Genomic DNA, 27,170 nt, shown 5'->3' with positions numbered 1-27,170 from the left:
GAATGTTGAACCGGCCTTGCATCCCTGGGATAAATTCCACGTGATTGTGGTTTATAATTATTTTGATGCTTTGTTGGATTCTATTATTAATATTTTGTTCAGGACGTTTGCGTATGCGTTCGTGACTATATTGGTCTACAGTTGTAATTTTACTTGTTACTCTTTCTCTGCTTTAAAAATTTAGAGCTGCAAACTTGCTTAAATTTGTCTTCGAATTTATATCTTTTCACATATTCTCCTACGAGCCTTTCTTTTAAAGAGATATTTCTCAATCTACCTTTGCAGAGTGAGAAAAAGCAAGTAAGGGAGACAAACTACTTGCCCGAAATCCCAAGTAGAGGAATAAAAACAAGATGAATAAATAAACGAAAACATTATAGATATATAGACTAAAGGCCTGACCTTACTCACAAAATAAGTTCTTTTTTAAGCATCTTTTTCCTTTCTTCCGAGGGCTCCACTTTTAAATGGTGAAAGCGTAAATTGTACAGGGAGCATTCTGGGGACTCACTTATCCTGTTTCTGTGAGATGCTCTGTTCTCTGCTGGGGGTAGCGATGCTCCTTCTTTGTCTGAAATAATCCCTCCGTCGGAATCGTTTCGAACAGTGGAAAGGCTCCCATTCTTCAAATCCCACCTCGATGGTTTCTCCTAAGGGATCTTTTCCACACCTTTCCCACCTTTCCCACGAGGTAAGGGGGAAACACTTACCGTCTTCGTCAGCAACATTTGTCGCAACATAGACACAAGCGTTACTTTAAAATTAGCTTGGAAATTTTTACTCTTATGTTTGTTACTCGTGCTGGAATATATCAGCCATGAGAAACAGACCTTCTTTTTCTTTGTAATTTTCTTGTCACTGCCAGACGCAGAGTGTTTAATAATATCCGATCCAAAAATAATGGGAATGACTTTTGTATGCTGCGGGAGTATTTTTAAAACCGGGACAAGTAAATTTCTCATGAATTTTTCCAGTTATATCTAGATATGTGACTTACAGCATCGTGTAAATTTAAGGCGCACGACATGATTTGATACATGTACATGTTGCTAAATATCATAATAATACATTCAGTATTTCACAAAATTACATTTTTGTGTGTGGGGGGTGAGAACATTTAAGGTTTCCCATCTTAGCAACTTCCAAGTAGGTAATACAGTACCATGAATTATAGTCACCACGCCGGCTGTTAGATCTTTAGAGTTCTCTCCTTTTATAGCTGGAAGTTTGTACCATTTCAGAAACATGTCCCATGCCCTGCCCATCCCCAGCCCGCGGCAACCAGGATTCCGCTCTAGGTCGCTGTGGTTTTGACTTACTGTAGTTTCAGGTTCTACACAGCAGCGAGTTCAGATGGTATTCGTCTTCGTCTGACTTATTTCGCTTGGACTAACGTCTTTGGGGACCATCCGCGTTGTCACAGACGGCAGGCCGCCCTTCTTTCTGGACGCCGGATCCCACCCATCGCGTCGGTTGGAGGAGGCGCTCCCCGCCCTTCTTGCTGCGCCGCGTGGCCCGGACGCAGGGTCGGGGTCCCCCGCTCTCGTCCCTGCACGTGTCGGGAGCTCCGTCCCATTCTCTCCTTCAGTTTTCGGAGGAGTTCGGGAAGGACGGCCGTTCGCCTTTCTTTACGTGTTCGGTAGAGTTCACGGACGCGAACGTCCGGCCTTGGCCTTGTGTCCGCGGGCAGGTGTCGGACGGCAGTGCTGAGCTCTTTGGTTGTCATCGATCTCAGATTTTCTGCTGCGCGACGCGGCCTCGGTGCGTTGCGCACCTGTAGGAATCCCTTCACGGCCTCCAGGTGTGCGGTGTTTATTATAGTAGCCTCGTAGGTCTGTTTTCCTGAGGTCACAGAGCATTCAGGAGGAGCTCTGCGGCCACAGGCAGGAGCCTCTCCCGCGGGACCCTGTCCCCTCGGGGCGACTGCTGGCCGTGCTCGTGAGGGCCCAGAGCCACACGGAGGGCCTTTGCCGGATCCCAGGTACAGAGACAGGAGTTTCTCTGCGTCAGGACTGGGATTGCGAGCGCTTCCGGGGGATCGGGGGCGTAGCTCCAGGACCGCAGTCCCTCGTGGCCTGTGGCACGAGGTCAAGACGCCAACCAGATGTCCCAGTGGGGGCTAAGCAGCTGTCACACACACAGGGCCATGGCTCACGGAGAGGCCTGGAACTGCGGGATAAACGTGTCAAACAGTCACCATTTCCTCACCGTAATTTTGGTATTGGGACGAGAAGGGAGAATCCAGACCAGGGGACGCCCGGGGAGAGGCGCGGTTAGTTAGACTCCATCTCGTCACAAAGCAAAGGCTGCGAGGCCGAGCGCGCGCCGAGGGCGGGGGAGTCGGGGGCGGTCCTCCCGATCTCGTGGTCGTTTCGTGTCTTCTTTCACGAACCTTTCAAATACAATTCATTCTAAGATATGAATCTTAACACATGTGCTGGAAAAATATATTTCAAGAATAAGTGTGGAGAAGCCACAATCATGAGCTTTTCGGAATTTCCAGACGACAGCAATTTGCGCCCTAGAATGACCCGAGAATTTAAGTGGGTTCAGCTCGCACTTTTACTGTCGCGTTGGTTACTCCCTGCAACGCTACTTTTCTAAGTCAAATATAGTTCTTTTTTCTATGGATGATATGTTATACTCCGAGGCCACAAGTAAACACCGTTTGATTATTTCTTTGGAGAAAATGAATCTGATCTGAAGCACATTCTGCTGCTAAACCTGGTAGAAAAACCGCACATGGTGGGTGCAGAGGAGGAGGAGAGAGCGAGCCGGTGGGGGCGGGCGCGGCCCCGTGGTTTTCAGACGGGAAACTACGCAAACGAGGCCGGGTTGTCCCCGCTCAGGCTGCGGCCCCGCGTGCTTTCCTCGGTCCAAACCGGTGAGCGGAGGCGGCTTCAGACCTCCACCTCTAGAGACCACGGATCCCCAGGCAGCGGAAACTCCTTTCGAAACCATAAATCTTCATTTCGTCGCAGTGTCTAGGATCTGCCCCGACGTGTGTCCCTGCCGGGCAGTTTCCAAAACAGAGAGGCGAGGCGAGTGCACGGTGACCCACACTCGTGCGCTTAACGGCAGCTCCGATCACTCTCCGGGACATGCGTCTGAGACCGGAGAGCTGATTGACAGTTAATAGAGAGAACCACGGACGAAGGGAAGCGCCGAGCACATCCATCCTGAAAGGCAAACTTGCCCCCCACCCCCCCCCCCCCGCTCCCCAAAAATGCCCACCCGCGGCGACATCCCTCTCTGCGCAAAGCAGGCATGGCTGATGTCTGCAAAGGGCTCCGTGCTCGAAATTTTCTTTGAGCAGAATGTTTGAAATCATGCAAGCTGGAGTGGCAAATAAGGCAAAGCCATTCTCCACATGTAGAAAAATCAGCCGAAGCTTTCAAACATATGAGTTACGAAACGACGCAGCTGGGATTCTTTTTAAGCGGCGTGTGGAGCTATTACTCAGAGCACTGAAGACGGGGTTTTGCTTCCTGCTTGTTGCTCTGAAAAGCAATTCAAAAGAACCCACCGGCTGCTTTCAAAAAGTGGAGAGAAACATAAAACTGGTACATATTATTCAATCAGGAACTTCTCTGCTTTTGTTGAACCATCAGCCTTTCTTATTAATTAAAATGAGGAGAGAATACATGATTTCGAGTCAAAAAACATGGGTGGTAGACCTTGATCCAAAAGTTTCTAGTTAGGGAAATATATAATATAGAGAGTCTCCACAAAATGCTAGCGCACATTCATATTTTGATAATCTTAATTAGAAAAATGTTTTTGGTGAGCAATTTATCAATAGATATCAATAAAATTATTAACGTCCATGCAATATTACCTAACACCTTATCTGTGCCATTCTGCTCTCTATATATCATCTGTAAAACATAAAGTAGTAATATTCACTATGGAAAATATTAGGTACCAAACTAATGCCTAACATTCAAGAAATTTATTATGCAAGTATTAAGATCTCAGGAAAATGTATAACCTTTGCCAAAAGGCTTATGGAGATTTCCTTTAAAAATATCACTTTTCTGTTGCTACACAGAAAAGCGTGAGTCAATACTCATTTACCTCACGGTTTCACGGGGTCAGTGGTTTCTCCACAGACTCGCTGGTCCTCTGCGCAGGCCTGAAATCCTGGTGCCGACCCGGTTCTGTGCGACCTCCCGGAGCTCGGTCGTCTCTCCCAAGTGTGTTTCTCTGTGGCTGAGTGTGCGGGGCTCCGGACCCTCACGTCTGTCAGCGGGAGGCCTCCCGCAGCCCCCTGCCACGGGCCCCCTCCATGGGACACTCATAACATGGCTGGCTATTCGCTGGCTGGTTCAAAGCCAGCAGCAGAGTCTTTCTAGCTGAGACAGAAATTTAAATGTAAAAAGCGTAATCCCAGGTGTTCTACTCCACTGCCTTTGCTGTGTTCCATTGATTAGAAAGTAGCCGCAGGGCTGCCCACCTTCCAATGGAGGGCAGTACGCGATGGTGTGGGTCCCTGCGACTCACCCTAGAGTGTGCCTGTCACGGATGGCAAAGCCATGGGCCACACTGGTCAGGGGAGAGGGCACAACCACTTGTGCACGCACCAGTGTCCCCCACAAACAAATATCCACCCAAAGAAGTCTCGGCCTGAGAGAAATTCACCATCGAATTTTCTGAACCGGTAATATATCAATTTCGTCTTTGAAAATTACTTAGAAAAGAGAACGTTCGAGACGTCTTAAGCTGAGTTTTAGCTAAAACAACAAACGGAGGAGACGTTCTAATTGCTGTTAAGCGCGCCCGGAAAACGTGCACAGGTCACATTTTTCCTTGACCACGTGTTCCTCCCACCGCCTTCAGGTCCTACTTTAGGAGTCTATATCATTTCGAGAGTTTCACTTATCACGTATTAAATACAGTTTCAGAGACTCTTAATATCAGAGCCGTTTGCAGATGTTCAAACTCTTTGAATGATCTGACTCCCTTTTTACTTTAAGTCCTTATAACTAAAGGCATGGGAGTCCCACATTCCGGAGTTCTCAGAATACTGGAAACTTTCTTGACTACCCGTCTTCTTTGCCACACACTTCTTTTGATATCAGCTATCATACCAGATTGTAAAATGATTTATATAGATTTTTAAAATACCAAAAAGAATACAAGAACAGTGCACTTACTTGGGGTTCATCCAATAGAATTCAGTGGAAAAACACTCGTTGGAATATAAATGCATTCAAAGAAAAAAGGGAAAAAAAGTTAAGCAAGTTACTTTTGTGAAAAAGAACATCTTGTAGCTGAAATCATTTCAGCGGTATAAAATTAGTAGTTTTCTCTCTTCCCTTGAGGGCTGAATATTGAAAAATGAACTAGATAAGTATGCAAGTAACACTGTGGAAATAAGAGCAAGAGGCATTAAAATATGAAGTCGCAAAAGTCTGTGTTTCTCTGATTCTCACCCACTGCTAGCGCGGGCCCCCGGTTCTCTGGTAATAGCCTCACGAGCATTCACGCAACCGTAGCCGGCCAGGTGAGCTTCCTGTTGCGTCCACTGTCCACTGAGCATCGGGCGGCCTCGCCGCCTCCACCTTGCAGCTTCCCTAGTCACCACGCGGCGGTGAACCGGAGGCGTGCTCGCCGATAGTATCACCCTTCCAGGAACAGCGATGCTCTGATCATGCTGGCAAGAGGATTTGAATGCGGCCTCTGCCCTCCGGAAGCTAATAGCGCAAAAGAGTAATAATAACTTGATAAGCTGGATACGTGTTCTGGGCTACAGCATTAAGCAAGTCGCTTCTATTCGTGATCTCAGTTGATACTTGTGGCACCTCTACAAAATAAATATTATTGCAATCCTAGTGGAGAAGGCCGAGAGAAAACGTTAGATCTTCAAACTCTAGTCATATAGAGCCAAATAAGCAACACAAGTCAAAGCAAGAAATAAGCCAATGACAGTGTTGCTATTTTGTTTCGGGGTGGTATTCCATGATGGAGTGCTATGCGTTTTGCTGAGGAACGCACCTTGTGAGAAACTGCAACACTTCCAAACTAGAGGAGTGACGTTTAAAAAACCCAATCATTGCAGACAATGTTTTTGAAAACCATGATGAAAATGAAAGTTAAAATATCAGACATATAAAGGCCCATTTTATTAGGTACGACAAACATAAAGTCACTTTGTAATAATTTCTAAATGATTCCTAAATTTCCTCAGTGCTTACTGTGAACGTCTTTCTTTCTCTAATCTAGTGACAGAAATTTTGTAGATCTATGCCTACGCGCAGACATTATGAAGAATGATAATACTGAAAAAGTTCCTTGACATAGTGCAAAAATTTATATAATAGAGCTATTTATTGTTTCCTAAGGTAGGTCAATAGAATAATGCCAAGTTAGTTTTCAACACTACACATCCTAAGAAGGACTAAATAACTGTCCAGAGGAACAGCTCTTTAACGAAATAGATTTAATCTAAGAATAAACTTTAAAATACTTGAGGAAGTGTTTTACCATACATTATGTCATAAAATTATCTACAGATATTTCTCCAAAATTGTTATTAATAGGAATTGAGCTAGCTTAAGGTTGTATTTGCTCTAAATATGTTGCTTTGGATAGATCAACGTGGATTTTCAATCAATCACAGTAGAAAGTTCCAACATTCTTTTGAAAATCAGGCAACACAGACGAGCATAGTTCTAAAGAAAGAGCCACTGTACCTCTACAAAGGATGGAGGGAGAGCCTAAAAGAAGGAATGTAATTTCATGTTAAGGATACAGTATGTGGTTGTCTCTGACAATTTGAAAATGATGATTGAAACCCTGAAATTTTGCATTATTGAATTTTCAACATCCCCATTGATAATTTTTGTTTGAAATTGCCCATTGCGGTCAAACCCACACACAAGAAAACTGAATTAAGCTTACGCACATCATTGCTTCCTGGTGAACCCCAAGATAAATTATGGGATCCATTTACTCACAGATAATTTACAGATTTTATGTATTTTATGCACTTGTTGGAAACAAGCCAATCAAATATGGGATGATACCTGCCAAAGTGTGTATTATGGTTTAAATGCGTTTGACATTGTGCCATTCTTACTGCAGTTGATGAGGTTGCAAAGATAATCGTCTGCTGAGTCCACTTTTACAATATGAAAATAAAACCTAATACTTAGCACTGAAGAAAATCCATATAATTGTCTACCTAATAGCAGGAAGGGTACTTGAGGTTCATTCAAAACTGGGTCGAAATAATTAAAGTAGATTTAAGCCATTAAAATGTGTAGAAATTATAGGGTATGGTGCATTATGCTAAAAATATTAACTGATGTGTTTTGAGGCTATTAATTCTGACCCCTTTTTATTAAGATACGATTTCTCTACCTATATAAAAAATAATTTAGGAATCATGTAGATTTATAATTATTTTCCCCATATCGATTTGTGTCCTCAGGGTTAAAGTTTGCATGATGAATATTCATTTTGATCTTACAAATTCTCGTAAAGTGACAGAAAGGGTTACTGTGATCCATAAAGAAGTGGCCATGCCCAGGTCCTCTCGCTCTGTGTGGGTGACGGTGGCCTCAAAACCCTCAGATGCAATCTGTGAAGGATGAAACTGGCGTACATTTTAGGGTTAGTAAAACGATGATTGTTCAACTGCTACTGAAGGCGGTAACTTTTTCATTTTCAAAAATGAGATGAATGTCATGATGTGCCCAGCTAGGTGCAACCGTGCCCTTGGCTAACCAGAACCACACCTACAGGGAACTTAAAGACTGCTGCTCAAAACAGGTTTTTCGGATGGGAGAAAGTGTTTCGCGAGCACTATTTCAGAGCAGGGGAGTTTCATTTATTTGTGTGTAGAAGCTCAAAATACTATAATACAGTTTTGAAAATGTAGTCGATTCTTTGTGGACGGATCGCCTGAGTGGAGATTAGTAAAGAAAGGTCACAGATAAGCAAAAATAAAAAGAAACAAACACTGCTAAGCCTACGCGAAATAATTTCCGCCTTGGGCCATGTCTTCGATTTGTTTTCTGCATAATCCAGCCTATATTGAAGGTGCCGTACATTTGCGTTTTTATTTTTCCCAGCCAGCCTTTACTCTTTCTATGAATGGTTCTCCTTGCCTCGGTTTCCTTCTGTTTTGTACAAATCAGTGTTAAATATTAATATTATTTAATGTTCGATCTGAATTTCTTAAATCTCACCCCATCGTTTGAACATTATTAACCATCCAGAAGACTCACTCAAATTGCTTTCCATTCGGACAGCTCAAAAGGAGCCATTGGTCTCCCGCTGGGCTGCGAGGTCAAGTGGGCTTCCCCCCGCAGGGGCCCCTGGCCGGGCCGACGTCTCCGACAGGCGCCTTGCACGCCATGCTGCGTTTCTTGCACATCCTCCGTTTCTGTGCGCTGTGCTCTCTTGCTGTATAGAAGTGTTAGGCAGCATTCCACTTTGCTTTTGTAAACACCACGAGTTATTTTATTTTATTATTTTTGTTAATGCCTACAGCACCTGGTCTTCCTAGGTGGTCTCCCATCCAAGTACTAACCAGGCCCGGCCCTGCTTAGCTTCCGAGATCATACGAGATCAGGCATGTTCAGGGGTGGCGTGGCCGTAGACCATCATGAGTTATTTTAATGCCTATTTCATATTTAATGTAGGTTGCTTGACTTACTTACTCCACATGTTATCTACGCAGCTCATAATCATTTCTTCCGGACAATCAACTTTGGGACTGTTTTTAAGGTGAATTTGATTAGTGCACATTTTGCTGTACCTGGCGGTGTAGTGTGATGTATATTGTAGCTAAACATCTATTCGCCTAAGCGTTACAGGCTCGTGGGTACAGTCCATTACCGGATTGATCAGAATGATTTTTCTCACTGATCTGCCCTCCGGTTCATAAAGAAGCAGCCTCAGTTGGGTGTGGGGGCCCCGTTTTCTTCCTGCCGTCGTCCTCCCTGCTCCCCCTTCCCTGACCTTCGCCCCTTCCCCACCTCCCCACCCCCGAATGTCATGTGGACTACGTGCTGTGAAATACTGGCCTTTTAACACTCAGTCCTGTGTGAGAACTAACCTCGGGCATTCACACACACTTCAAAGTTCAGATTTATCTACTAGGCAAACAGTCTTGGTGTTCCTTTTTGGCAAATATTAACCAAAAATCCATCAAACATAAATTCTGAACCGAGTTAATGTTTAGCCCACTATCTCACTAGGCATAAAGAAAAAAAAAAAAAAAGAGATCTATTTTTACCCTTACTCGCGTGATATATTCGCGTGTACATATACGATGCGATGTTAGCCTTAAGAAATGTATTTAAATATATCCGTTATCTCATATTACGGCACTGACGAGGGAGAAAGCCGCACAAGAAAACGCCCGCACGTGTCTCGCTTGGGCTGCTCTTGCACACACGGCCGTACGAGCACCTGGCACTCCGGCTCAGTCGTTCGAGAATATCTGAAGGGCTGTGCCCCTCGTCCCCAGGGCGAGCGGACTCGCCCACGCGCTCGCTCACACCCGCTGCACACGCGCCCCCACAGTTCTCCAGGGTGCCTCTGCTCGTTGGAATCTTGCTGAGGCATGAAGCTCTGGCCGTAAAGGAATCAGGGGAAAGCTGGGTTTTATTTTCAAACTTTTAGGCCAGAATATCATTTCAAGACTTTGCAAGAGTTTCACCAAATCTTTAACTCCTAATACGGTCGCCGTGGGAGCCTAATTTTTGCCAGAATGTCAGTAGATGAGCTTAGGTGGTTTAACACCATTTCTATCATTTCTCAGAGCTTTAAATTGTCTTCATTTGTATAATTTAATCCACTTTTAAAGTCGAATGACATTTGAAGTTTCAAGTAGTCTTTGTTATTGATTATTACAAGTCGAGGAGGAAAAAAAGACATGATAAACAGAGGAGAGCTAGGAGACAGGCATCGGAATTATGTAAAACCATAGATATATTTGTTAGGGTGATAATATCCACTGTATGTGTAAACTATTACATGTTTTGAAAACCGATCGAGGAAAAGAAAAAAAGAGCTTTTCGAAATAGCTGGCAGCTGCTCTAAGTGGCTCCAAGGGGCCCCACCCGCCAGGGCACCCAGGAGAGTATTTGGGAAGTGGGCGTCTGTATTATAAAGTGGAATAAAGTGTGTGTGCTCAATTTCCACTTCACAGCCATTATCCGAGTTGGGGAGCAGAGGTTCTAAAAAGGTCGAGAGGAGAAGTCCTGCCTGTGACAAATTGGTCCAAGTTTTTGAAAATATATTGTGCTTCTAAAGCCAGCAGCCTGGAGTAGCAGGGCCCGGCCCCCCACAGAGCTTGTAGGCTGTGGGTGTCATTATGCAGATGCCATTTTAACCAGTATTTTAAGCAGTTTTTGAAAGTTTCCACTGGACGGGAGAAATAGCTCGCTGTGAAAATTTGATGCGGTAATTAAGTTTCCAGTTAAAAATGATGTATTAAATATCCACATAAATAACTGGGCGACTCTCATGTAAAGATTATGTATATTTTGATATAGCCAATGTATGCAATTTGATCAGGGGTGTGACAGGATTGACCGTATGCTGGAAAATACATTCTGCTTGAAGCATGGCGGGTGGCCTGGGGAGGAGTAAGGGAGACACAGGACAGGACTGGGGGGGTCTGAGTGGAGCTTACAGGCGGCAGACGGGGGAAGGGCTCCCTCAGCAGCTGAATGTGCCCGGAGAAGCCTGAAATGTGAGCTTCTGGTTTCTGGCTTAAGCGGTCACCTCAGGGCTAGTTCTCACCAGGGAGCTTTACATTCTCTTGTTGACAAGGAAGCTTTTCCTGAGGTCACAAAATCCTGTTACCAACTTGGTGGGTCTCCAGTGGAATTAAACAGAGAAGCCACTTTGGAAAAACTAGACCAGTGAAGCCACCAGCCCCCGAAAGACACACAGACCACCAGAACTCAGTGAGTTATAGGAAACACTGTTTATTCAGCCAGCTGGGTCTGCCAGGGGTACGCAGACCCCAAATTAAGCAGCCTCAAAATGTAGAGGTACAGGGTTTTTGAGCCCAAAATCCCATTCTTCATTCTGTCTAAACACAAAGGTCTATCCTTCTTCTATTCATTACCTGTCAACTCACAGGTCAGGTGCGTAAGAGGGGGTACAGAAGCAGAAAGCTTGTTTAGAATGTTATGCTCCTATGAACAACAGCCTATGTTTCTATGGAATAGCCATGTTCTCATGGGCATAGCCAAGCAGTAATTTTCCTGCAAGTAATAAATTTCTAGCAGTCATTTTTCAGCCATTACATGCTTGTGCAATCTTCTAACCTTTTGAGATGGTCTGACCATTTATGAGATTTGCAGTCATTTTTTCAAGATTTATTGAACTATAATTTATATATAACATTGGGTAGGTTTAAGGTGGACAATGGATAATGTGAGGTGCCCTTCGGGGAAATGACAAAGGAAGGCAAAGCTAGAGGAGTAGGGAGACCCGCCCTTATGGGTTCTGGGGGAGGACAAAGCCTGCTCCAGAGGAAGTGGTGAGGGGTGTTTGCATTTCAAATGTGTCGCAAGTATAATTACAAGCCCTTGATTGCAAACAAACAGACAAAAATGTAATGGGAGGCCAGATAAACCTAAATTAATCCCGGTGCTTTAAACACAGAGGCTCAAATAAAGGGATAGCTTCAGAGTTTAAAAGAAAACTGAGGGAGGTTAAGGCTTCCAGGTTTGAAAACAATTAGTTGCCACTGGCAGACATCTACAGGAGCATTTGTTACCTTTTAAAGATCTGTGGCTTCAATTTACCATCGGAAGCTGGACCACATTCTACCAAGATTTCATCTTTATAGCGAAGACTTCTTTTGCAAAATATTATTTATTTTTACATTTATTTACTCATTTATTCAGATTGTGACCATATAACATAGGCCTTCTTCTATATGAGTAAACAAGAAATTGATACCAGAAACATAATATTTAAAATAGAAAGCTAAGCTATATTATTCCTTTTGATTGCAGATAATTGATTATGGGGCTCAGTACACGGGAGAATGGTCAAATGAAATTAGCTGAGTGGTACGACCACTTGGAAAGCGAAAGAAGAAATATAGAATACTTGAAAAAAGATGAATTGGTGCAATTACTCAAATGAGAAATGCAATATTTTAAAACTCCTGGTTAATAATCTATGCTAAGGATCATCTTTCAAATAAAGATATAGTTGCGTAGAAGCAAGTTCGCGGACTTTGTCTCGCCCTAAAGCGCGTCTTACTTCTGGAGGTTCCTGGGGCTTCTATAAGGCAGCAGGCGCCAGGACAAAAACAAGCATTTATTTGGTGACCGGTCCGTGGAAGGAATTCTCACGTTCATCGCTCCGATGAATAATCCCAGGAAGTTTGTGAAATAAATTTTATTATTATTATTATTATTATTATTACTTTGCCACTGATAATTTTATAACTTAAACTACTAGTAACGAAATAGTAACACCTAAGTTGAAGTCAAGTTAGACCAAAGCGGTCAGTTATTCTGAGACGCTGAACATCCATCCGTTCAGGAAAGATTTGATGTTGACGGTTTCAGTTTTTATCGTGGTTTAGTTTATCTTAAAGAAGATATGCGACTTTATTTTAAAATGCCCACTTGTAGTGAAAGAGTCCTTTTCTGTTCAATTTCCTTGTCCATGATACCATCAATGGAAGTCTGTTTTGGGGAAAAATAGATAGACAAGTGCTTAGTTAAGGAATCTGAAAGCTTGGTAATGGGTTGAGAAAGGTCCTTTTCTTCCTGTGACCTTTTGAAATTGTATCTGAGAATAGTAAGCTGTCTTCCATTCAGAGCAGGTCTCATTATGTGGGAGGCAGTCCCCTCCCCCTATGCCGGGAGAAGGTGATTAACACTTATCAGGGAGAAACACATCTAGCAGTCGTAAGAGAGGCTCATGTTAATATGGACCGGTTCAGGCCTCTTTTTGCCGTGAAATAATTACTGCTGCGAAACACCAGCAGGTGTTGAAAGAGCAGGATTAATTTGTAAGAGTCGAATGACATCATTTCAAATGGCTTATTAAACACTAATTAGATTTCAAATTGTGTGACTCCTCATACACTTATGTCAGGATGGGAAAGTTTAAACATCTGCTTTCTCTATGACAGAGATGAATAAGGTTACAGTTTAATTTTCATAGGTGACAGTTTATCAAATAAAATCAAAATAGAGATATCCAGAATCATGTTTTGTTGAATGAAAAGTATATTTAAATCTTCATTTCCATTCTCAGTGTTCTTAGCCAATTAAGCAATTGTACTCAGCAGCACAATCCCCTGATCTGCTCTTTGTAATTCAAGCATCTACCCGATGATGAGATTAATCAGATGTATTGTTGAATAAAAACAAGATACTCCTGGATTATAAAGAACTTTCAAAGACTGGCCAAACTCAGTGCTAAATAATCTCTCACATTTTATCTTCGTAAACCCAGGCAACAAAATGTTTTCTTTATTCACTGTTAATAAGATATTTTATTAATTTTTAAAAGTTGAGGTAAAAATATATAAAATATTTTACCAAATAAAGCTATCTGAGGGTATACTATTAAGCTAATGCAATGATTTTAAAGAATAATAAGAATGATTAAAACGATGTACAACATCCCTTAAAAGGATTAATTAGGCTTCTACCTTTTGGACACAATGGCGTATACCCTCAAGTTCAAGTCTAAGGTAATATCAGATATATGACAAAAGATGTTATATTCTGAACGGACAAGCTGTTGCTACTGTCTTAAAATGTAAAACAAAACAATACAATACAATACAATACAATACAATACAATACAATACAAAACAATACAATAACACTGACCATCAGCTAACTGACTTAGCGTCACCCCCAAGCAAAATTCATTTCATCTTTGCTCTCTAAATGTACTGGGAAAAAGCAAGAGGAAAGTTCCTTTAGACCCCTCCCTGCCTGTCACCACCACGGGGCCCCCGCCTTGCTCACGACCCGCCCCCTGGTGCCCGGCGCTGCCCTGAGCTGCGAGCCCCACCGGCCTCAGAGGCGGCATCGCGTGCGGCATCGGGTGTGGCATCGCGCGCACGTGGCAAAAACACCCTCCGATTTTTAGAACCAAGCGGAAGAGTTAAAAAAAAACAAAACTCTACAATTTAAAAAATGCCATTTATGTACATCCGCGTGTTGCCCAGTCCGTTCTCATGCCAGCGCAGGCCCTTGCAGACCTGCGTGCTGGTGGAGGACAGTCCGGCAGGGTGGCCGGGGACCGTGCCTGGTTGGGACGTGCCGTCCCCTTTGCTCTCACAGAATCATAAGGCCGATAACAGCAGCTCATCTTTATAATCTTTTTATATTCTGCTTATCGTGGATATTTGGCATGAATGTTGGCTTTGTTTTAAAATATTACATGAAGATATTTATCTGGATTATTGGCGGTTGTTTTTTTCAATCCTCTTAAATCTTGCTCGTCAGACACGTAAGTGCCTCATTCTCTCTCCCCTTTTCGCAGTCCTGGCCACGGTGTCCCGTAAATGTTCCGTGTTCCGCCCCACCAAAGGTGGGCTTTCGTTTTTGTTTTTTTTCTTGTTTTTTTTTTTGTTTTGTTTTGTTGTTTTTGTTTTTGCTTTTGTGTTGGTGTTGGCGTTGTTTTGCTTGTTTGCTTTTTACATTCGTTTTCACACTCGGTCCCAGATTTTCGCATAAAAAACTTCTTTGTTTTTGGTCAGGTGGCAGCAATGGTATGACACTTGAAATTACATTGTTGGTTTATTGGTTTGCTTGTTTTTTTCCTGTTCTCACTCCTCATTCTTCCGTCCCCTGGAAAAACAAATTCCATCAAAATAGGAGCCTAGTTCATCCTGCCGATTTTCTATCATTTTTCTTGGCGCTCAATGACTATGCGTTGAATGGGTGCGGTAGGGATGTGAGACATAATTTCTAGAAAAAGAGGTTACGTTTAGTTATTATTACCCTAGGAACTTATCGATTATCACTGATACATGATATTTACTTGTCATTTCCCTGGGAATTTGCCAATTATCATTAAATGTATTCAATAAAAGAGAAAAAATGGAAATTGTATTTGTCTATAATCAACTCATACAAGCTCCGTTGGCTGTTTTGATAAAAGAATAGAGGAAAGAGATCTCATGCTGAATTTAGCTTAGACGAATGAGGCCCCACTGGATACTATAAATGACGGGGGACCCAGTGTGCCTTGGGTAGAGATTTCGTTCTGGGGTCGTGGTGGTTGGAACCAGAGAAGCAGATAGAGTCCTCTGCGAAACGTGCTATCGGCCATGGTCAGTAATTGATCACAGAAGCAGAGGGCGCAATGACGACGTGAAGGTTTCGGTATCTTTGTGTGACAGCGAATTCTCCTGCTGTGAGGAAGCCACGAGGAAAGGCGTCCTCTGGCCGTGAGTCAGCGCTTCTGGCCGCGGGCCAGGGGGTGCCAGCGGCAGGCGCGATGGACCTCAGACGCCGCCCGAGAGATTGGATGAGGCTTCTCACGCTTTCCATTAGAGCCGATCCCAAAGGGCTTCCCGTTAGACTGGCGACTCGCTCTTTTTTGAACTATTGTGTCATCTTTGCATTGATTGATCGATGATTTATTAGTTCATTATTTCAAAGTACATATTTGGCAGCTTCCATACGCATGGCATGGTCCTAGACAGTCGGGACACAAAGTGAATGGTAGTATTTTTTAAATGACCAAATACGTGAATAAACACATTTGGAATAATGAGCAATAAATAACCTTAGTTCTACAGATGGTTGGGATGGAAAGAGAGCTCAGCTAAGGAGCACGGCAATGTGAGGATGAAAGGCAAAACATCGTCCATCGCGACGCACTTCTCAGAGAATGAGTGAGCACGGGCTGGAGCGCAGAGCGGCTGTATTTCTACCTCCACTAAAAATACGACATGAGATGATAGAATGTTGCCGCGGCTCTGCTGTCTGTCGCTCAGACTAAATCGTATCAACCGCATGATCCGTTCAATCGGCTGCACAAAAATCAATCGCAAAGACGGATGAAAGCGCGGGTCAAGTAAAAAATGGTCCCGTAGGATGCGCAGCAGTGACCAAAGCCTCGGTGTGCACAGCGAAATAAAGATGCACGACGGGAAGTTTCCACAGATCTCACAGGAAGACAAAAATAATTCATTAATCAAATATGCGCAACAGAAATGCATGTTTTGGCTTCATTTTCCAATTTAATTTATTACGGTAAAACAGATGATGTTTTTTTTTTCTAAAGACACTAACCAAGCATTTTTAAGTTTTTGTGGAAAACCCTGTTTGGGGGATCAAGATTATCTGCTGACACCTTGACTCAGAAACCTCCTTAACCTCACAGCAGAGCACCAGCACCGAGATGGGGGGAACGGTTTGATTCTGGGCGTTTTGTTGATGGCGCCATTTGTCAACATCACAGGCAATGAATCCTCATGACCTTTTCAACATAAATGTACGTTCGTGGTTACTTTGCAGTTTTCTGATCTCGTGTGACTGCAATGGCACGGATTTAATAATCCTAGTTAACTATGGCAAGTCCAGTGGTTCATAGGGTTAAATTCCCATATTCAAGGCAGCGAGAGTATCATTTACTCACTCAAAATGCTCATGGAATTAGCTGGGAATAAAGTAATTCTGCATTAATCTAGGGAATAGCCCCGGGTACGGAGTGTGCTGGCTGCAGGTGTTTATTACACCATTTGTTTTAAATTTTCAGCAGTTGAGAACAGTTTTATCCTAGAATTTTTATTATGTCAACAATGAAAATCAACCTGATGAGAACAGTGGTCTGTCTAAAACTGTTCTAATCTGTTTTTTTTCCTATGTATCTATCTATATAGAAAACCTTATAAATTACAAAAAGGTACAAAACATTAAACCTGGTATCAGTATCATTTTAGATGTAAGCATGCTGTGTGTTGATATGTCTAACCCACATCTGCCATTAGTCAGATAATTCCATGTTTACAAATTGCATAAGGTCATAAATCCTCTTAAAGTTTACCTGGAGTCTTAACAATTTCATTAGACGATATTTCTCAGACTGAGCAACATGGTTTTAATGCCCATCTTTAAACTGAAGTGTTTGAGCTGCACTTCCTGTTACAGTAGCTGCTTGCTCCTTGTGGCTACTGAGTACTTGAAGCGTTAGCCTGAATATTCACACACACGTGCGCACACACACACAGACACACAGATACACATCCCATATACGCAATGTCCAAGATACACTATTTTTAAAATTTTTTATTTTATTTTTTTAGGCGAGACAACCCTCAGTTGACCTCACAGATTGCAAGGACCTTGTCATTTTACAATCCCTTATTTTTTATTTTTTACGCCTACAACACCTGGTCTTCCTAGGTGGTCTACCATCCAAGTACTAACCAGGCCCGACCCTGCTTAGCTTCTGAGATCAGACAAGACCAGGCTTGTTCAGGGTGGCGTGGCTGTAGACTAAGATACATTTCATATTTCAAAGTCCTGTACAAAAACGAATCATAAAATATCTCATTAATAATCTTTGTTGATTATACATTGAAATACAATTTTAATATCAAATAAAGTAAAATATCATTAACATTAATTTTGTGTGACTTTTTAAACTTTTTTATAAGTACAAAATGTAAAATTATATACGTGGCTTGGAGTATATATTTATGAGACAACATTGGGATAGATTGGCCACAGATAATAGAGATGAATTTGGACCTTTACATATTAAAGCAGATGACAAAGTAACAATGTGAAATGAGGTGGAAATGGTGGAATAATTAAGTCAATTGGATAAAATAATAAGCCAAGAACAAACTCTAGTGTACATATGAGAAAATTCAATTTTAATATAATAGGGTAATATATGAAGTATATCAATTTTATCATAATGGGGTAGAAATGAGTAATACTGAAGCAATTTACTAATTGTTTAGTAATATCCTCATTCCATCTTTTTTATCTTTTGTTTTATATCCCCAAGAGCCATAACATAAATAGTAGAAAATAATATATCGATATATTAAAGCGCATTAAAATGACCAACTATCTTAGTCTGCTCAGCCTGCCGTAACCAAATCCCACAGTCTGCATGGCTTAAACGACAGAAATTTGTTTTCTCACAGTTCTGGAGGCTGGAACTTCAAGATCAAGGTCCCGTAGGGTTCGGCTTCTGGCGAGGGCTCTCTTCCCCGCCTGCAGCCTCCTCACTGTGTCCTGCATGGTGGACAGGGAGAGGGGGGCGGGGAGTTCTTGGGTGCCTCTTCCTGTAAGGATGCTAATCCTGTCATGTCTGGGGGGCCCCCCCTCACGAGCTCACCTAACCTTAGTCACCTTCCTGTCGTCCCTGTCTTCGAATATGGCAGCCTGGGCATCAGAGTTTCATATAAACCTGGGGAAAAGGTGACACATTTCAATTCATTGCACCAACTTTACAAAAACGTGGTACAATAACAAAACGCACATGTGAAATCCTAGACGAAATAATTTCTAGCAATATGATAGGAAAAAAAATATGAAAGAAAAACTGAGCGAATTAATAAGTGAAGGGTACTGAGGGAAATACAAACGTCCACAGTCTGCTGTTGGGGCTCACATTAGTGGGGTGATCTAGAATGCTATGCCCTGTGGGAATGTGTGCTTAAATACATATACTACGTAAACCATTACTAGTAATAGTCCAACAATAAAGCTAACTCTGCTTCATGTAAAACAGTGTTCCGTTCAGTCATGTGTCCAGGCTCCAGGACCCCCTGAACCCCCTCTGCATTTAACGTCACAGTTGGCCAAATGAACAAGCGCTATACCGCACCCCGGGGTGACGGCCCGTGAGCGACGGAAGCATGTGGTCACTCTTCTCGTTAACTGCTGACTGCATTAGTCTGCTTTAGGAAAGATATTTCTTGCATAAATTAAAGAGAATGGAAAGGAATAAAGGGAGGAATAAAGATAAACCAGTCGGGCCCTCCGCGACGGTGGGTAACTCCTCAGTCCGAAGGCTCCTTTCGTGTCCATCACTTACATGCTTACCTTCGTTGAGTTTCGTTCGGAGAGTTCTGGTTGCAATGGGTTGTTTGTAGTGTTTGTTGATGCGACAGCTTTTGTGCCAGCAAATTTGTTACAGTTCTGGCATTATTACGGTAGCACAGACTCTGAATTCTCTTGGCCGGGTCTCAAACGACAGCCCTTCCCTGTTGGCCCTGTGACCCTGGGCAATTTTCTTAACCATTCTGGCCCTGTGTCTACTGTTCTTTAAACATTTTATATGTCATATAATATAATATCATATAATATCATTTATGTGTCATATAATATGATGTATTATAAAATTAACCACCTAGCATCATATAATGTTATATGGGTTATATGTGGTTATTATATGGATTATTCCTTTTCTATGAAAATCTCACTTGCATTTCACTTATTTTGTCAGTTAAAGTGGGCAAAAGACATGTTGACCTCTCCTCCATTTTTTGTTCTTATAGAAAATGATTTTAATGTCCTATTAGCGTGTAAAAATCTGATTCTTCATTTATTGTAGATTCTACTTTGTGATAAAATACTTCATTTTTTTCTTGAAGTTTACTTGTATAATATTAAAAATATTTTGATATAATATATATTTTTTGCTAATTGTATTTAATTGTAGTTATTTGTCTTCACTTTGGGGTATGTGCTTTTTACACAAAATCTGTGCGGATATTTTGTTTGGCTACATATGAGACTCAGTTTTTCTTTAAAATAGGAAAGTTCAATCTCCAGTTACAGTTTAGCAAATCTCTAGTTAAACTGATATGTTTTGCTTTAGATCTATATCTACTGTAAACAACAACCTGGTTCAGATTTCATGGTAAGAGAATCCTCTTTAAAAATCTCCAAAATTTGCTTACAGAGAATTGCAAATAATTTTCCTAGAGTAAAGTCACTCTTCCTTGGTTTCTTTTTGTAGTTTCTTTACTCCCCCTCGTTCTTGAAATTTAACTGACACACAATGCACACTCCTAGCAAATATATTTCAAGTCTCAGTTACCTAATTTATTTTAAATGAAACTGCCGCGCCGGAGAGTCTGGGCATACACAGTTACCTAATTAGATGCACGTCCTGTTTCGAATGGAAAAGACAGTTTTACTTACAGGACTGTGAAATTACCTAATAATGTGTTTCAATTCTTAAGTGTGGTGAATTTTCTAGAGTATTTTAATTGCTTTCAGAAGATGAGACTTTAAGTTTTATTTCCGTGGAAAAGTTCAAAATCATCACTTTATAATTGCTAAAAGTGAGATTCATGGTGAAAGTTTTCCTGTTCCCTTAAGTTTCAGACTGATGTTTCAATTTCTGCCAAATCAGGCAGTTTTTTTAAAATACTGAATCCCAAAATAAATGATAGAGAAGTTGAATTAATTAGTTTCAAATGCCATCAGTAAATAATAATTATTTCTAAAATGTTAAGAGTTGACCTTTTTGAAATAGAAAGTGTTCAATGAAAGAAAGTTATCTAAAATATATTATTATTTAAAGAGTTGTTTCTCTTGTAAAGCATGGTCAATGCAGGAAAATATTATGAGTCTGGTCTCTGGATTTGCATGTAACTGATTAATTTTAACCAAAAACCAAACGTAAAGTATAAAAGATTTTTTTTAAATTATGCCTGCAATGAAGAATAGGTTGCATTTGACTACATATTTCTTAAGGGCAAACGGCCTTGAATGTAAACACTGTCGTCCAGGAAAATATGAGAAATGAATTTACACGAGCGTGTTCAAGTGCCCCAGTAAGACATATTGTTGTTCTGTTTTGTTTTTGTATCTAGCTTGTCAAGACAGGACCGTCTATAACATTTAATGAGCAAGGCTTCTGAATTTTCAATTTTGCCTCTCCACAGGCTGGTAATTTAGAGATTTATAGTAATTTGCATAATGGATTGCACTCAGTAAGTGTTCAATAAATGTTTTTCAATTTTGTCTAAATATAAATTTCAAAAGACAGTACCAAATTCAGCGTGGAATTGTAAAGCGAACATTTATTGAAAACAGACCGGGGTACGAATTAAACCTCATTATTCTGCCGTATCCCTTCCCTGGGTGCATCACTGAATCACTGTGTCCTCTGGTTCCTTGAGTGATGGACACACACTCCTCCTTACTGTGTCAACCCTGGCTGGTTCTTACTTAGAGTAACTACCTGGAAGATGGCCGGGGCCACAGGGCCAGCGTGCCGAAGTCACCAAGCTAGACCACATGAGTACAGCGGGCCTCGTCTTTCTCAACGTGGGTATTCAGAATGAGAAGTTTTTAGGTAAAACGGACCGAATGGAGGTGCAGTTCAAAGGTTTTCGGACAGACACTCGTGGGCCCTTTAGCTAATGTTCTGAGCAGATCCTAATGTTGTATCGTTACGTTAGAACTTCGCGACACAGATTCCGTCGGTCCGTCAGTCGGTCCATGCTAGAAATCTTCTCTGGCATGTTAGCATCAAGGGCTCATGAAAGATCGTCATGAGTAGCACGGCCTCTTTCCTGAAAGAAAGTAAGGTGATTTCATCAATATGCCTCTCCCATGGGATATATAGTCACCTCTGTGTAGCTTTAAGTAGTTCTTTGATGTCAATACCATATTATGAGCTATTTTGCACTCATGTGTAGTGTAGTGGACGAGGCGGACACGCGTCTCGGTCCGTCTGTCCAGGCCTGTCCGGGGTGCTCCCACGACATGCGGCAGGCCGAGTTCTCAGAACCAGCAGAGACTGACTGTCGCCGTCCTGGAAGCTGGAAGTTGCAGACCGGAGGTCAGCAGGTCCGGGCTCCCTGAGGATGCTCTTCCAGGCGATGCCCGGCTGCGTCCTCACCTGGCGGAAGGCGCAGGTGTCGCCCTCGTTTGTGAAGTCTCTGCCCTCGTGACCTAATCAGCCCCCGAAGGCCCCACCTCATAGTCCCATCGCATTGTCGGGGGAGGATTTCGACGCGTGGACGTTGGGGTCACACATTCAGGCCTTCACAGCACGGTGGCTCCTTAGAGTTAAAACGGCGAACAATATCTTTGAAAGTGTCGGGCTTTTAAGCCCCCCTCCCCCGGGGTCTGAGTGAAGTGGCTGTACTTTCACTGCACACTTGGCGACCTGGACTTTGTCTGTGGGAAACTCAGCAGCGTCTGAACGGATCTGCATTGGGCAGATGACGATCAATGGGACGTTTTACTTGTGGTGCAGCCTAAACTAAGTCACCCACCTCCGAAGGATGTAGCGACGTCGGGGTAATGAGCCCCCCTGCCTCCATCTGTGCGGCAAAGGTAGCAGGGATGTGGTGATGAAAACCGTGTGTTTCAACCAGACGCGAATATACGTTCCTCGCCTTAAGACTGATCATTAGAAACCAAACGAGGACTCTGGAACATGAATTTTATTGGGATAAAGTGCATTAAATTTTGCCTGTTTGCATCTTGGTGCTTTCTTATAGGCCAAAAAAAAAAAAAAAAAAAGACTACAGAAAATGCTTTGAGAAACTCTGCTCTTGGAGGTGGGGAGTCACAGCGGCCCCATGGACCTACGCTGTCCACACCTGTCACAGGTAGGGTCCACTATAAGTTGATTCTTTGTAAAATATCCTCCTAGCATTCCTGAAGTTTAAAATTTATTGGTCAAATGTTGCAAGCTTTTTACGATGTGAAGAGGAAAATTAGGGGTGATCTGGGGGATCCACATCAATCTCTGTGTTTCTGCGTGTCTTCCGAGGAGGTGTTGACAGGTTTGGTTGCTGACATGCATTTCAGCGACGGAGCATCTTCCTCCCAGGTGGAAGGCGGCTGTGTTTCCTGGCCGTGAGGAGCAGATAACACCTCTCTCCAGACCAGCCTGTGGGCAGATTTGCCAGAAGCTCCCTTATAAGACTGAGGGTTTCTCACGTTTTGTTTCTTCCTAAGCCTCTGTGTAGGCGACACCTGCCTGTGTCACCCCACGTCTCCCCAAAGACGCTCGAGGGCGAGGAAGCTCGGACGGCCTGCCGCACCTTGAGTAACGTAGCCCCTGGTCTCCGGCCCGGGGTTCTCCCGTCTTCTGCCCGCATCTGAGCAGCATGGCCGGCTGACCCGCCACCTTCCGAGCAGGGGAAGCCCAGGCCTGCCGCAGGCTCTGAGAGCAGGTTCTCGACAAAACCCCGGACGGCGTAAACAGAGAGGGTTTCTTTTCACCCCAAAGAACACTCATCGGTGGCAGCAACCGAGGGAGCCCCCACACCCACCCGTGGACGGGGGATCCGACAGGGTTGTGTCTTTGGTGACAGAAACCCCAGTCCGCAACACACACACGTGTTTATCAAAGTTAAAGTCACGAATCGTAAAACATACGAAGTAGTAACGGCCAGGAAAGTTCCGCTCAGTCCCATGATGAGAAAGCTGATGCTCTCCAAAAACAAAATTATAAGCGTATATAAATGGATATTTCCTTCACCTTGCGGTGGCGACGCTTCGGGCTGTGGTCAGCTTCTGCTCTGACAGGAAGTCGAGCGGCCCACACGCGCCGTCGGACAGCGGGAAAGGCCACCTCCGATTGTCGCCGAAAGGGCTGCACATCTGGGACGGCTCGGTTGCGGTGACGCGTCACGCCCGTTCCCGTCTACTTCGCCCTCGGTTTCATGAAAAGGCTAATAACACACGCTGTTCGAGCGTTTTTCTGGCCTCGTTCCCACGCGACGTCCCCGGCGATGACCTTCTGATCTAACGGCCCGCGTCTCGCGCCTTCCTCGGCTCTCCCCACTCGCGTTCTGCTCCCCAAGTTCGGAGAGGCCCGCGCTGCCCCCGCGCCCAAGGCATCTCCCTGGGAAACGGCCTTCGTGGGAAACTTGACCTTCTGCCTTCGCTGCCGGGCATCCCGGCCGTGGCCTCGGGCTCCACTGCGGGCCGCGCCTGTCTCGCCTCCCAGCCGTGTCCCGCGGGCCGCGGCGCCGTCACTCCCGAATCCTCTGGACAATCCATGCTTTTGCCCTGATGCGGCCAGAGCCCGCGTTGACCTCGGCGGACGTTTGGCCGGCGGCTCCCGCGGAGGCACCTGCGCACAGGTGCGACTCACACGGACGTCCCTTCCACCTGGAACGCGCTTTCTTCCCTCCCAGCCCGGCGAGCCCGGCATTTCACTCAGTCCTCGCTTCCTCCTGGGAGGGTTTCGGCCTCATCCCCCGGCCTGGGAGGGACCCCGCGCTGGCTTCTGTGTGGTCCGCAGGCTCTTTGAACGGTGGCGGCTCTTGGATTGAGGATGGAGGGCAAGCGAGAGAGCGAGAGCCTTGGAGGGATGTCGATAGTATGTATTCTTCATACCTCCAGTATGTTCTAGACGACACCCAGCCCACGTCTGATTCATCGGCTTAGCCGGCGGCACGTCGCAAACGCGTCTGTGGGTGGGTAGACGGGGTGGAGTTCCGTTCCGGGTGGTAAAATTTGTTTTGAAATTTAATAAACAATTATGAAAAAATGCATTGTCAGCGTGTAATTCTGATGGAAGAAATTCTCGGTATAGTTGGTTTAAACTGTGTTCGTTTGTATGTTTCCAGGAAGTGGCTTAGTAGGGACACACCCGTCGTTTTTTTGGCAATGATGCAGCACAGTCCCCTGGGAAAGTGACTGCTCTGCCAAAAGGATGTGCAACAGATAAGACAGTCAAAGAACAAATCGACGAGGCAAGAAACACACAGATACATTTCATGATACCTGTTTCCTGTTTCTACAGGGAACTTTCAAAACCACCTTTCTGGGAGGGATTTTTTATTTTGTTTTATTTGTCTTTTCTGAGTAGCGAATAAGATCATCTTCAGCTTTCTCCAGAGAGTCAAATGATGGAGCAGTCAGGAGCTAGTAATCCGAAAATTATAGCTTAGTCAAGCAGTGACAGAAAGAACTCGTGGAGACTTTCATTTGCTTTTCCGGAAATACAACATCCTATGTAAATACCGCTTCACAGATTGATTTAATATATTGCATTTGTGTTTAGTTGGGGAAAGAGAGCTATTTGTTTTTCCACTGAAAGTTTCCTAATTTACCAAAAGAAAACTCATTAATCTAATTAAATGTTCATTTACTTGTCAGCACATTGTTACAAATATATTCTTTATTGTTCGTGTTTACCACAGAGTGAGTAGTTAATAAATCACTGTTCTACTCTCTCGAGTTAGTCTCTTCTGAACAACTTGATATTCCATATCACTGGCTGGATCTTTTACGTTTCTTATCATAACTTAATTGGAGGTTATTACAATGTCAGAACTTATACAAAATAATAGATATTCATCTATATGCCATATCCTATCTTCAGAAAGACAAATGGAATAAAGCAATTCCTTTTCTTAACATTTTTATGTTTGCATCTGCATGTGTGTGTGTGTTTTGGTAATTCTCGTGGTCGGAATTAAGGAGATATTTCTATCCTGAAAGAATCGTGGTCATTTCTAGTGAACTATCTGCAATTATGCTTAATCCCATGATAAATGCTAGCTATTTTCTGAACACTCTTTATCATCCCAAAACTTATTCTTCCATTTATAAACTTAGTGGATATTCAATTAACTTTTGGTTTGGCAAATCTTTGTGCTATACACAGAGAATACATTATAAACATTGGAAAGAGAAGTAAAATTAAAGGCTCTCAAAAATGCATCGTTTCTTATGAAAAGTAAGCAAATAACTCAAGTATATATTTTCTATATTTATATACATTTGTAACTGTTATATAAAAATGTGCTGTGGATGCAAAGAAAATTTGCATCTGATAAAACACTAGCAGGGAAATCACTGTCAAGAAAAACTGCAAAGCACAGAAGATGTCCAAGCTAAGAGTTGAAAAGTTATTCATTGCAATTATTGGGTAGATGAAGGAGCTAATAAGGAAATAAGCACAGATACACAGGAGTGTGAGAGAGCACGTTACAGTTCAAGAATGGCAATTTATTTGATACAAAAAGAAAAAAAGGTTAATCACTGTATCTTGGAGGGTAGGTGGAGATCAGATTAAGAGCATGTGTCATGGTAGGAAGTTTAAAAATTTTGGCAAACAAAAAACATTAAGTATAATAAACAGGGAAATCGTATTATATAAAAATTGATTTTATTTCAGTGTGAAATAAAATTTAGAAAAAGTGGAGAAAATTTGGTGTCAGGGAGACCAATAATGAAAGTGATATAAGAATATAATGGTTTTGAATTTAGGCAGGAAATTATTTATAGAAAGAAAAAGTGCATTTTGTAGACATTTTTATGCGTTTGATCTCATATCTTCTTGTGGGTGATATATAATACACTATTGGTGTTGTTTTTTTCAGAAAATACACTATATGCAAGTTAAATTTGTATTAAGCTAAAATCTGCATGCTTTTTTAGAGGGGCTTCATCCTGGACCCTGTAATTTTAAATGTTTTTTTTTGAGCATTTATTTGTTTATTCTGCTTTGCCAGCTATAATCATATTTGTTTTATACACACTCATTTATTCTGCGAATAAATGAAAATGTCTTGTCACTGGCATCCGCTTTGCCGCTGAAGAGACGCACGGAGAGATGAAGCCATTTTCCCAAGGCTACAGACTTGGCGAACTGCAGAACTGGGTTGCAAATCCCAGCAGCACAGCTCTAGAACCTTTGACTGAGCCAATAGCCACCATGTAGTCACGGTTAGCTGCACCAGGAGATCCAAGGCTTAAACTAGGTTCCAGAAATGTAATTGATACACATATGGCATTATATTAGTTTCAGATGTACAACATGATGACATGATATCTATGTATATATAGATCATGAACTGATGATTATCACAATGTCTCGTTAACATCCGCCATCATCACACGTAGCTACGATTACTTTCCTCGTGATAAGAACTTCTGAGATCTACTCGCTGACCGAATATGCAGTCCGCTATCATCACTGACTGCAGCCACCGTTCTGTACGGCGCATCCCCAGGACTGAGTTTTGGTCTTAAACTAGGAGCTTGTGCGTTGGGACTACTTTTACCTATTTCACTCAAACCTCCGCCTCTCAAGTCAGACCTTACAGGGAGTCAGAAATGTGGAAGAAAGTTGAGAAAAGTGGTTCGAACTGGGTAAACAGGTTTGAGAGTTACAATTTTCTTAGATCAATAAAAGGAAAAAAGTTAATATTACCAAGGGGGAAAAGCATATGTTAGAACTCATTCTTCTAGCCA

General features: G+C 42.8%; 2 pseudogenes; both read right to left on the bottom strand.

Annotated features, from left to right (window-relative positions):
- Positions 1-8,490: 8,490 nt before the first annotated feature.
- Positions 8,491-8,610, bottom strand: LOC118611184 (annotated as a pseudogene).
- An 8,734-nt stretch (positions 8,611-17,344) lies between these two features.
- Positions 17,345-17,463, bottom strand: LOC118610905 (annotated as a pseudogene).
- Between the last annotated feature and the right edge of the window lie 9,707 nt (positions 17,464-27,170).

Source organism: Rousettus aegyptiacus, unplaced genomic scaffold (genome assembly GCF_014176215.1).
Source record: "Rousettus aegyptiacus isolate mRouAeg1 unplaced genomic scaffold, mRouAeg1.p scaffold_m13_p_13, whole genome shotgun sequence".
In the NCBI taxonomy this organism is placed as follows: Eukaryota; Metazoa; Chordata; class Mammalia; order Chiroptera; family Pteropodidae; genus Rousettus; species Rousettus aegyptiacus.
This window is presented reverse-complemented; position numbering and strand designations above follow the sequence as displayed.